Source organism: Bombina bombina, chromosome 6 (assembly GCF_027579735.1).
Source record: "Bombina bombina isolate aBomBom1 chromosome 6, aBomBom1.pri, whole genome shotgun sequence".
Taxonomy (NCBI): Eukaryota; Metazoa; Chordata; class Amphibia; order Anura; family Bombinatoridae; genus Bombina; species Bombina bombina.
The window spans coordinates 926,442,229-926,455,880 of NC_069504.1; positions in this window are offsets into that span (position 1 = coordinate 926,442,229).

Below are 13,652 nucleotides of genomic sequence, written 5' to 3' on the forward strand. Positions count from 1 at the left end.
GAAATAGAGTGTGATCCTTGGTTACTCAGAGAGCATAAGGTGTCAATTGGAGTATTGGTCTTACAGCTAAGTCCCTCGGATAGCAATTTGTGGGCATAGTGGGCGGATTGAAGGTATGCAAAAGTGCTATGTCTAGGGAGGTCAAATTTTTCCTGTAGGGGATCTATCAATTGTGAGATCAAACTTATTCCCTTCTCTTCCCATAAAGTGAACATGTGTGTAGTCATGCCCGGAAGAAAGGTAAGATTGCCCTGTAGTGGCAGATGTCTAGTGACACCATTTGCACAGCTTCACCCACGCTCTGAGTGGGTTTTTAAATAGAATGTTATCTTTAATTGGAGGGGAAAGTGAGTGAATGGAAGTGTGGGGTAAGAAGGCTAGGTGTAGCGGGTGTACTAAAGACCTCTCGAGTTGCTCTTCATCAAAAACTGAAGTTCGTGCTAGCCACTCAAAGACTAGTTTTGATAATGTGGCCCATTTATACTATTCGACATTTGGAAGTTTTAGTCCCCCTTTAGTTCTGCTAATTTTATGTTTCCTCAAATTCCACGCGAAGTTGCTAAAAGCACTGGAGAATTACTATTTAAATCAGTTTGGGTTAATAGCAAGGGAAATAGTTGTAAAGGGTATAACCTGAGATTGCTCCAAAATGTTGAAAGACAGAAATGAGTTTGGGTATGGTGTTGTTTGGGTTGGTTATGTACAGGAGTACATCATTAGCGTATAGTGATAGGTGTAGTGAGTGAGATCCTATCTTCGTTGCTTCTATTGTGGTTGGTATGTATATTGCAAGGGGTTCTATGGCTAGGTTGTATAGGAGGGGTGACAGAGGGCATCCCTGTCTAGTACCTCTTTCGAGGAAGAACGGCTGGGATACTTCTCCGTTTACTAGGATTGAGGTGCGCGGCTTTCAGTATAGGGTTTGGATGAGATTGTGAAAATCTCCAGTGATGCTAAATTTGTCCAAAGAGGTCAGTAAATGATCCCATTCCACTCTATCAAATGCCTTTTCCACATCGATAGAGAGGAGGCATGCCTCTGGGAGTGTACCAGTTTTATTTAGATTTTTTTCCCTGCCAGTAGTGGTTGATGACAGCAAGTATGTTAGTGACTGAAGAGCGATGTCTCATAAATCCCTTCTGATCTTTATGAATTACTGTTCCTAGCACAGCAACTAATCTATTCACCAGTATGGCAGTAAAGAGTTTGTATTCGTTATTCATGAGTGATATAGGCCTATAAGAGGCAGGGACCATCAAGTCTCTGACTTTAAGATTAGGCACATATGTGCATCTGTAAAGTCAGTTGGGGGAGTTGCCATTCCCTTTAGGTAAGCTGTGAAGGTTTGGGCTAGTAATGGGCTAAGCTCAGTTTGAAGAAGTTTGTTGTACTCAATTGGGATCTTATCAGGGCCTGGGGCTTTCCCAAGTTTTACTGCTTTAATAGCTTTCAGAACTTTGAGTGTGTGGATTGGAGCATTTAGGTGTTCTAAGTTCTCAGGGTTGAGGGAAAGGGGGTTTATCTGGTCCCAGAATCGATCTCTATCAGTCAGTGTGCTTGGCTGTTTGGAGTAGAGTGCAGTGTAAAATTTTAAAAACTCTGATGTGATTGATTTATTATCCGAGTGGACTATACCCTGTACTTGTATAGAGGGAATTAGGGATTTGGAGGAAACTAGTTTTACCATATTGGCCAACAATCTCCCTGTCTTGTTTCCAAATCTGTAATACCGGCCATTTCTGTGGTTTTGAAAGAGGTGCAAGGCATCGTCCCTGAGTTTCTTTTTATCATAATATATACTGTACTTCTGTTTTGGGGGGAGCTAGATAATTATTGTAAGCGGCTGTTACTTCTGCGGTGGTTGCGGTTTCCACTTTTTTCCATTTGGAGTTGTAGTGGGCAACTGGTGATTTGTCCCCTCATGACTGCCTTTTAAGCACCCCAAAAAATGCCCGGGCTAGTAAAGTGTTGGGCATTAAAAGTGTGGTATTCTTCCCACTGCACTTTAAGGTGGTTCCTGAACTCTATGAGACCTACTTATCAAGCCGTCAACCACAAACATGCTGGAATTCCGCAGCGTAATTGTGGAGAGCTTGATTCCCCTTAGTTATCAAAGCCTACAGACCGGCAAAAGTTGAAATTTGTGACGTAACATACGATCCGCCGTTCTCAATCCGACACAGATCGATGCTTACGTCACTACAGATGTTCCGAATACAAATTCAGCACTATCTGACACCTTTTGCTAGTTAACAAATATCTAACAGGTACGCTCGGCACTATTTCGGCCCAGTGTACCTGGTTTTCAATCCACCGCCCTGGAGGCGGCGGATGCCATAGGAATCAATGGGAGTCTGACAGCAGCAAAAGCTCATGTTCGCTGCTGCCCAATATCCCATTGATTCATATGGGAGAATAAAAGTTATGTTTACACCTAACACCAAAACATAACCCCCGAGTCTAAACACCCCTAATCTGCCGCCCCCTACACTGCCGCCAACTACATTATACTTATTAACCCCTAATCTGCAGTCCCGCCACCGCTGCCACCTACATAAATGTATTAACCCCTATCCCGCCGCTCCCGGAGCCCACCACAACTAAATAAATTATTAACCCCTAAACACCTGGCCTCCCACATCACTAGCACTTACTAAACCTATTAACCCCTAAACCACCAGCGCCCCACATCGTCATAAACTAAATTAAACTATTAACCCCTAAACCTAACAACCCGCTAACTTTATATTAAATATTAACTCATCCCTATCTTATAATAAATTTAAACTTACCTTTAGATTTAAATTAAACTGTATTAAACTAATAATTAACCTACCCTAACTATTAGACTAAAATTACATTAAACTATATTAAACTAATAATTAACCTACCCTAACTATTAGACTAAAATTACATTAAACTATATTAAACTAATAATTAACCTACCCTAACTGTTATACTAAAATTACATTAAACTACAAATTAAATGAACTATATTATATATTTAAACACCTAACCCTACTCAAATAATTTAAATCTACGATAAAAAATGACAAAGTTACAAAAAATAACAAACACTAAGTTACAAAAAATAAATAAACACTAAGTTACACAAAATAAAAAAGAAATTATCAAAGATTTAAACTAATTTCAACTAATCTAAGAGCCCTATGAAAATAAAAAAAAACCCAAAAATAAAAAATCCCTAACCTACAATAAACTACCAATAGCTCTTAAAAGGGTCTTTTGCGTGGCATTGCCGCAAATAAATCAGATCTTTTACCTGTAAATACATATTACAAATACCCCCCAACAGTAAAACCCCCCACCCACAAAACCAACCCCCCAAATAAAAACCTAACTAAAAAAAACTAAGCTCCCCATTGCCCTAAAAAGGGTATTTGTATGGGCATTGCCCTTAAAAGTGCATTTAGCTCTACTGCTGCCCAAACCCTAATCTAAAACTAAAACCCACCCAATAAACCCTTAAAAAAAACTAACATCCATTTACAGTTTTGAAGATCCGACATCCATCCTCAAAGAAGCCGGGAGAAGTCCTCATTGAAGCTGGCAGAAGTCTTCATCCAAGCCCTCAGAAGACTTCACCCAGACGGCATCTTCTATCTTCATCCATCCGGTGCAGAGTGGCTCCATCTTCCAGACATCCGACGTGGAGTATCCTCTTCGTTCGATGTCTTCTTCTTCTGATTGCAACAGCCAATAGGATTTTTTCAACCTTAATTCCGATTGGCTGATAGAATTCTATCAGCCAATCGGAATCTAAGGGACGCCATCTTGGATGACGTCATTTAAAGGAACCTTCATTCTGTTTTAGTCGTCGCCAGAAGAGGATGCTCCGCATCGGATGTCTTGAAGATGGAGCCGCTCCACGCTGGATGGATGAAGACAGAAGATGCCGTCTGGGTGAAGACTTCTGCAGGCTTGGATGAAAACTTCTGCCGGCTTCGATGAGGACTTCTCCCAGCTTCTTTGAGGATGGATGTCGGATCTTCAAAACTGTAAGTGGATCTTCAGGGGTTAGTGTTAATTTTTTTAAGGGTTTATTGGGTGGGTTTTAGTTTTAGATTAGGGTTTGGGCAGCAATAGAGCTAAATTCCCTTTTAAGGGCAATGCCCATACAAATGCCCTTTTCAGGGCAATGGGGAGCATAGGTTTTTTTAGTGTTTTTTATTTGGGGGGGGTTGGTTGTGTGGGTGGTGGGTTTTACTGTTGGGGGGTATTTGTATTTTTATTTACAGGTAAAAGAGCTGATTTCTTTGGGGCAATGCCCTGCAAAAGGCCCTTTTAAGGGCTATTAGAAGTTTATTTTATGTTAGGGTTTTTTTATTTTGGGGGGCTTTTTTATTTTCATAGGGCTCTTAGATTAGGTGTAATTAGTTTAAATCTTTTATAATTTCTTTTTTATTTTGTTTAACAGTGTTTATTTTTTTTTTTACTTAGTGTTTGTTATTTTTTGTAACTTAGTTGTTAGTTTTTTGTAACATTGTAATTTTTTATTGTAGATTTAAATAATTTAAGTAGGGTTAGGTGTTTAAATATATAATATAGTTAATTTAATTTGTAGTTTAATGTAGTTTTAGTAAAACAGTTAGGGTAGATTAATTATTAGTTTAATATAGTTTAATTTAATTTTAGTATAATATTTAGGGTAGGTTAATTAATAGTTTAATATAGTTTAATTTAAATCTAAAGGTAAGTTTAAATTTATTATAAGATAGGGATGAGTTAATATTTAATATAAAGTTAGCGGGTTGTTAGGTTTAGGGGTTAATAGTTTAATTTAGTTTATGGCGATGTGGGGGGCTGGAGGTTTAGGGGTTAATAGGTTTAATAAGTGTTAGTGATGTGGGAGGCCAGAGGTTTAGGGGTTAATACCTTAAGTTAGTTGCGGTGGGCTCCGGGAGCAGCGGGATAGGGGTTAATAGCTTTATTAGAGTTGTGGTGGGCTCCGGGAGTGGCGGTTTAGGGGTTAATAACTTTAGTTGCAGCGGGGTCTGGGAGCGGCGGGATAGGGGTTAAACAGTTTAGTATAGTGGCGGTGCTTAGTGACAGTATACAAATAAAGCTGTGAAAAAGCCGAATAGCAGCGAGATCGATGACTGTTTAGTTAACAACAGTCCGCTGCTCAACGCCCTGTACTTGGTGTGCGGCTTTTTGACAGTTTTTTATATAAATATGGAGAGCGTATTCAGGTCCGCGGCCGCAATGTTAGGCAAGCGTATTGGTGCCGTCGAATGCAAGTAAGTTGACGGCTTGATAAGTAGGTCTCTATGTTGTGAAATAGATAAGTAGGGAATAAATATTAGAGGTTTTAATAGCTATGCAAGCAACATATTTCTGTTTTTCTTTTCAATATCTTCTCAGAAATACCTAATTTTGGCTTTAAAATATAGTATTAGAGCAGATGAGGTTGCATTAAAAATATTATCTGGGAAAATGAATATGTAGCATTTTTAATATAAAATAAAAATCGTCATTTTCAAGGAGGACTTTTGCAAGGCACTGTAGATTTTTTTTTATTATTTGTTTCTGTAATGTTTTAAAGGTGTTTTTCGGATACCCATATATTTCACAGTGGAACTTGTTCTATGTGTCAAAAAGTGAAGCATTATGAGAAAGATGCTGCGCCAATGTTTATAAGTGACTCACAACTTTCAATGTGATGAGACACTCATTTGATTAGTTTAACAAACAGGTTTTGTTGAATCTAGACCATCTATGTTGTCCCTTGGGCTCTCTGACACTGCCCTCTTCTGGATCCACTCTTATCTCTCTAATAAGTCCTTTTCTGTCTTCTTTGCTGGCGACTCCTCCTCTCTATTGCCTCTGTCTGTTGGAGTACCTCAAGGCTCTGTTCTGGGTCCTCTTCTCTATTTATACTTCCTCAATGTGTAAACGTATCAGTAGCTATGGCTTCAACTATCACCTTTATGCTGATGATACTCAGATCTACCTATCCACTTCTGCACTCTCTTCTTTTGTCCTTTCTCACATCAGTGTCTGCTTATCTGGCATTTCTACTTGGATGGCCTCTCACCACCTAAAAATCAACATGTCCAAGACTGAGCTCCTTCTAATCCCCCCTCTAATTCTACCATGGTTTCTAACTTTTCAATCACTGTTGGTGACATCACTATCTCCCCATCACCCCAAGTCCCTGCCTAGCAGTTACACTTGACTCCAATCTGTCCTTCATACCCCACATCCAATTGCTCTCTTCATCCTGTAGCAACCACCTATGCAATATCTCCAAAATGTGTCCATTTCTGAGTGCTGAAACTACTAAACAGCTAATCCACTCCCTGGTAATTTCCTGACTTGACTACTGTAATAACCTTCTAACTGGCCCTACTCTCGACTGCCTCCGCCCTCTTCAATCCATCCTACATGCCTCTGCTAGACTAATTCACCTCTCCCGACCCTCTGTATCTGCTGCACCTCTCTGCGAGTCCCTTCACTGGCTCCCTATTCACAGTAGAATTAAAATTTAAATTCTCACCCTGACCTACAAAGCCCTTACCAACGCACCCCCCCCCCACCTGTCCTCATTAATCATAAAATATACTCCAGTCCACCCCCTAAGATCCAACAATGACCTGTTCCTTGCATCTTTTACCATTACCTCCCATGCTAGACTACAGTGCTTCTTTTGTGCGGCACCAACCATCTGGAACGAACTTCCTCGAGCTGTCAAACGTTCCCCTAACGTTTCTTCCTTTAAATGCTCCCTAAAGACCTTTTTGTTCTGGGAAGCCTAGCTCCAAATCAGTAGCAAATGAATTCCACTTGCCTAATAGCTGCCCTCATCTAACTCAACACTAACATTATTCCCACCTTTACAGTCCCCACCTCCTGTTTCTCACCCTCCTATCCATCTAGATTGTAAGTTCCCATGGAAACAGGGCCCTCAATTCTACCTGTATTTGTTTGTTAAACTTTGGTGTCTTTTATATTGTATTGTACTGTACTTTTATCTTTGTACCCACGGACAGCGCTGTGGAATCTGTTGGTGCATGTATTTCTATACATATGTTTATCTGTTTTTATATGTGTATATATATATGTCTGTAAATACTATGGGGCCTATTTATCAAGCCGTCAACTTACTTGCATTCAATGGCACCAATACGCCCGCCTAAGATCGCCTAAAATCGGACCTGAAACGCTATCCTTATTTAGCAAAAAAGCGGTCAAAAAGTCATGCACCAAGTACGGGGTGATGAGCAGCGGACTGTTGTTAACTAACAGTCATCGATCTCACTGCTCTTTGGCTTTTTCCCAGCTTTATTGGTATACTATCACTAAACACCGCCAATATACTATAAAGTTTTACCCCTATCCCGCAGCTCCCGAACCCTGCCACAACTAAATAAAATTATTAACCCTTAAACCGCCACTCCCGGAGCCCACCGCCACTCTAATAAATGTATTAACCCCTATCCTGCCACTCCCGGAGCCCAGCGCCACCTACATTATGTTATTAACTCCTAATCTGCCGTCCACAACGTCACCGCCACTATATTAAATTTATTAACCCCTAAACCTAAGTCTAATCCTAACACCCCTAACTTAAATCTAATTTAAATACATCTAAATAAAATTCATATCATTACCTAAATAATTACTATTTAAAACTAAATGCTTACCTATAAAATAAACCCTAAGCTTGCTACAATATAACTAATAGTTACATTGTAGCTAGCTTAGGGTTTATTTTTATTTTACAGGCAAATTTGTATTTATTTTAACTAGGTAGAATAGTTATTAAATAGTTATTAACCATTTACTAACTAGCTAGTTAAAATAAATACCTGTAAAATAAAACCTAACACTACACTATAGTTAAATAAATTAACTAAATTTAATACAATTACCTAAATTAAATTAAATTATCTAAAGTACAAAACCCCCCCCCCACTAAATTACAGAAAATAAAAAATAAATCTGTAATTTGTTTTTTTTATTTTCTGTAATTTAGTGGTTTTTTTGTACTTTAGATAATTTAATTTAGGTAATTGTATTTAATTTAGTTAATTTATTTAACTATAGTGTAGTGTTAGGTTTTATTGTAACTTAGGTTAGGTTTTATTTTACAGGTACTTTTGTATTTATTTTAACTAGGTAGCTAGTAAATAGTTAATAACTATTACAGTACTTTTGTATTTATTTTAGCTAGGTAGAATAGTTATTAAATAGTTATTAACTATTTACTAACTACCTAGTTAAAATAAATGCAAAAGTACCTGTAAGTTAAAACCTAACCTAACACTACACTATAGTTAAATAAATTCACTAAATTAAATACAATTACCTAAATTAAATTAAATTATCTAAAGTACAAAAAAGCCCACTAAATTACAGAAAATAAAAAACAAATTACAGATATTTAAACTAATTACACCTAATCTAATAGCCTGATCAAAATAAAAAAAGCCCCCCAAAATAAAAAAAACCCTAGCCTAAACTAAACTACCAATATCCCTTTAAAGGGCTTTTTATGGGGCATTGCCCCAAAGTAATCAGCTCTTTTACCTGGAAAAAAAATACAAACACCCCCCCAACAGTAAAACCCACCACCCACACAATCAACCCCCTAAAAAAAAAACTAACTAAAAAAACCCTTAAAAGGGCATTTGGATGGGCAGTTAGCTCTTTTGCGGCCCAAAGCCCTAACCTAAAAATAAAACTCACCCAATACACCCTTAAAAAAACTAACACTAATCCCCTGAAGATCGACTTACCAGGAGACGTCTTCATCCAAGCTGGGCAGAAGTGGTCCTCCAGGCGGCAGAAGTCTTCATCCAAACGGCATCTTCTATCTTCATCCATCCGGAGTGGAGCATCCTCTTCTGCCGATGACTACCCGACGAATGAAGGTTCCTTTAAAGGGACAGTCTAGGCCAAAATAAACTTTCATGATTCAGATAGAGCATGTAATTTTAAACAATTTTCCAATTTACTTTTATCACCAATTTTGCTTTGTTCTTTTGGTATTCTTAGTTGAAAACTTAACCTAGGAGGTTTATATGCTAATTTCTTAGACCTTGAAGCCCACCTCTTTTCAGAATGCATTTTAACAGTTTTTCACCACTAGAGGGTGATAGCTCACATATTTCATATAGATAACACTGCACTTGTGCACGTGAAGTTATCTGGGAGCATGCACTGATTGGCTAAACTGCAAGTCTGTCAAAAGAACTGAAATAAAGGGGCAGTTTGCAGAGGCTTAGATACAAGATAATCACAGAGGTTAAAAGTATATTATTATAACTGTGTTGGTTATGCAAAACTGGGGAATGGCTAATAAAGGGATTATCTATCTTTTAAAACAATAAACATTTTGGTGTAGACTGTCCCTTTAAGTGACGTCAACCAAGATGGCGTCCTTAGATTCCTATTGGCTGATAGAATCAACCAATCGGAATTAAGGTAGAAAAAATCCTATTGGCTGATGCATTGCATTCTATTGGCTGTTCCAATCAGTCAATCGGAATCTAAGGGACGCCATCTTGGATGACGTCACTTAAAGGGACCTTCATTCATCGGGTAGTCATCAGCAGAAGAGGATGCTCTGCGTCAGATGTCTTGTAGATGGACCCGCTCCGCGCCGGATGCATGAAGATAGAAGATGCCATTTGGATGAAGACTTCTGCCGTCTGGAGGACCACTTCTGCCCGGCTTGGATGAAGACTTCTGCCCATCTGGAGGACCACTTTGCCCAGCTTGGATGAAGACTTCTGCCCATCTGGAGGACCACTTCGCCCGACTTGGATGAAGACGTCTTGGTTTTCAGGGGGTTAAGGGCAATGCTTATCCAAATGCCCTTTTCAGGGCAATGGGGAGCTTAGGTTTTTTTAGTTAGTTTTTTTTTTTGGGGGGGGGTGTTGGCTGTGTGGGTGGTGGGTTTTACTGTTGAGGGGTTGGTTATATATATATTTTTTTCAGGTTAAAGAGCTGAATACTTTGGGGCAATGCCCCGCAAAAGGCCCTTTTAAGGGCTATTGGTAGTTTAGTTTAAGCTAGGGTTTTTTTATTTTGGGGGGGCTTTTTTATTTTGATAGGGCTATTAGATTAGGTGTAATTAGTTTAAATATCTGTAATTTGTTTTTTTTTTTCTGTAATTTAGTGTTTTTTTGTATTTTAGATAATTTAATTTAGGTAATTATATTTAATTTAGTTAATTTATTTAATTATAGTGTAGTGTTATTTGTTAGTGTAACTTAGGTTAGGTTTTATTTTACAGGAACTTTTGTATTTATTTTAGCTAGATAGTTAGTAAATAGTTAATAACTATTTAATAACTATTCTACCTAGTTAAAATAAATACAAACTTGCCTGTAAAATAAAAATAAACCCTAAGATAGATACAATGTAACTATTAGTTATATTGTAGCTATCTTAGGGTTTATTTTACAGGTAAGTATTTAGTTTTAAATAGGAATTATTTAGGTAAGGATAGGAATTTTATTTAGATGTATTTAAATTAGATTTAAGTTAGGGGGTGTTAGGGTTAGACTTAGGTTTAGGGGTTAATACATTTAATATAGTGGCGGCGACGTTGGGGACGGCAGATTAGGGGTTAATAAGTGTAATGTAGGTGGCAGCGGTGTCGGGGCGGCAGATTAGGGGTTTATAAGTATAAAGTAGGTGGCGGCGGTGGCGGGCGGCAGATTAGGGGTTAATAAGTATAATGTAGCTGGCGGCAATGTCAGGGTGACAGATTAGGGGTGTTTAGACTCGGGCTTATGTTAGGGTATTAGGTGTCAATTGGATATCGGGCAGCAGCAAATATAAGCTTTCGCTGCTTTTAGACTCCCATTGATTCCTATGGCATCGGCTGCCTCCAGGGCGGCGGATTTAAAACCAGGTACACTGGGCCGGAATAGTGCTGATAGAATTTTGATAACTAGCAAAAGTAGTCAAATAGTGCTAAATTTGCATTCGGAACATCTGTAATGACGTAACCATGGATCTGTGTCATACTGAGACTGGCGGATTGTATGTTACGTCACAAAATTCTACTTTTGCCGGTCTGTAGCCACAATTACGCTGCAGAATTCCAGCGTATTTGCGGTTGACGGGCTTGATAAATAGGGGCCTATGCGGTTCTAGACAAATTTTACTGGGGAGGCCAAGGTGGGGCCAGTGTTTAATCAGGGGAGCACATTAAAAAACGGAAACAAATGAGATATTATATATATATATATAATTTGTGTGTGTGTGTATATATATATATATATATATATATGTATGTGTATATGTGTGTGTGTGTATATATATATATAATATATATATATATATATATATATATATATATATATATATATATATATATATATATATATATATATACATAAACACATCCATTCACATATACACACACACACACACATATATATATATATATATATATATATATATATATATATATATATATATATATGTGTGTGTGTGTGTGTGTATATATGTGAATGGATGTGTGTGTGTGTATGTATATGTATATATATATATATATACATACACACACACACACACCATACATATGCACACATACATACACAAACACATATACACACACACATACATACATTTTAATACGGGCGGAATTTAACTTGAGTGCAAACGGCCACAAAAACACAATATTGCTTGTGTGCAAACGATAGAGCACCACTCATAAATTTGGCATCTGATCCCCTTTTTCAAATGCATTCAGGATTACATACCTATGTTATTAATACAAATTACCACTCTAAAATCAGGAGATTTTAGATTTATTAGCTGTTTCACTTTTCCCCATCTTGCAATGAGTAGTTATAGAATATTGAATTACAAGAACAATAGTAACAAATATTAACCCTGTCTAGTGTAGCTCCTCTTAGTAAGAAATATATCCCTCCATTTCTTTAATTGAAATGTACTAGTTAAACAAAAAGAGTGCACTTTAGTAGTGCTTTGTCCCTTGGTCTTTATATTACATTAGGAATATCACTGAAATGGATCCCCAAACAGTATTATCTCCTTGTTTGTGTTTCCATACCTTTATCTTGAAAATGACTCACCATAATATGAAATCCAGAAGTATTTGATTTCTCCACTCACTCACAGTTTGCTAGAATCTGCCGGGTTGCAAATGACTCCTTAGTTGATTTCTTAGTCACTTGTCGGCATTCTCCTTCGCTTCGTTTGTTAGCAGTTAACATTCACTGGGTCACGTGATATCATGTGACCTATTGGCTTGAGTTGAGTAGATAACCAGTGACAATTTTCCATTCTTAGTATTTACACAGAACTTGCAGTGTTATTTCTTCAGAGTGCTCTGATCTCAATATTCAAATGCTATAAAGACTACGTATTGATGGAACATTTTATTTTCAGTTGGTTACATCAAATATCAAAACAATAATTCTAAGTATAATGTTAACTGAACAGCAAAACAATTTTTGATCTTATGAATGTTTAATGATGTAGATGATAATCATTGAGTAAAGGTTTAAAGAAACATATCTGTGAACATATCATGTTGAGAAGAAAATTATCTTTATTGAATGATTTATCTATAACCCAAAAACTGACATAAATGTTAAGGAAGCTTGTAGTAGGTCATATATTTTATTGAGCCAAGTAGATGTTGATTTTTATATAATTAAGTTTGTAAAAATAGAAACAGGGTCCAATATATCAATAAAGCATTGACTGATAGCAACAAAGTTACTGTTCAATTAGCTGCTCTTTGTGTGCAATTAAGATCAAGGTGAAGAAAACTACAATGACAGTCACACATGACCCATAAGTTGATAATAGCAGAAGTATTCTACTGTGGTTGCTGTTATTTGGTTACTGGTTGTAAGGCATCTACAAACCCTTTTTCATCAAGGCTGCATTGACCTGGTATAATGTGGTAGGTTAGGGAAAATTCAAAGGGTTTGTGACATTTAAGTCAAGTGCTGAATTAGGCACTATAGTAATTAGATAGAGTGGGTTAAAATTAACACTTTATTAAACATTTATGCAAAGACAGACAAATTATTCAAATTGGATCTCACTATAGAAACTGGTAATCACCAAATGTTCCTATATTAAAGTCATTGTGAACGATCCAACTAAAGATTAAAAACAAAGTTAAAAGTAAGGGCAGTGTGCTCTGGTAGGTACCTGTGTGGTGTGTAATTGAATCAGTAAGAGTTGTGTAGTAAGGGAGATATACCGTTGCAATCAACAGCAAACATACAGGCTATGCGCTCAAAGGCGTCCTCCTACCTGCATACTGCTGGGATTTAACCCAGTCAGTCGATTTCTTACTTAGTCCCTATGTATACACTAACACAACATTCATACAGATACTGTGCATCTATGTGGAGTCACACTATTATGCTCCTTTGCAATAAAAAGTCTCTCGTTGGTATGCAATATGCCCTTTATGATATTGGGGCTTCACTAAGTAAAATTGTTAAAAATGCTTCTTGCACCTAGAGAAAATTCAATTAGGTTCTAAGTGCATATCATCACTAAACGAACTAATTCTCTGTATTATCGGCAACATTTACAATTTAAATATATCACTGCGAGCCTTAGCGTTACAATGTTGCGAGATACAAACACTGTTTAAACAGCGAATATTGCAGTTAAGCGAG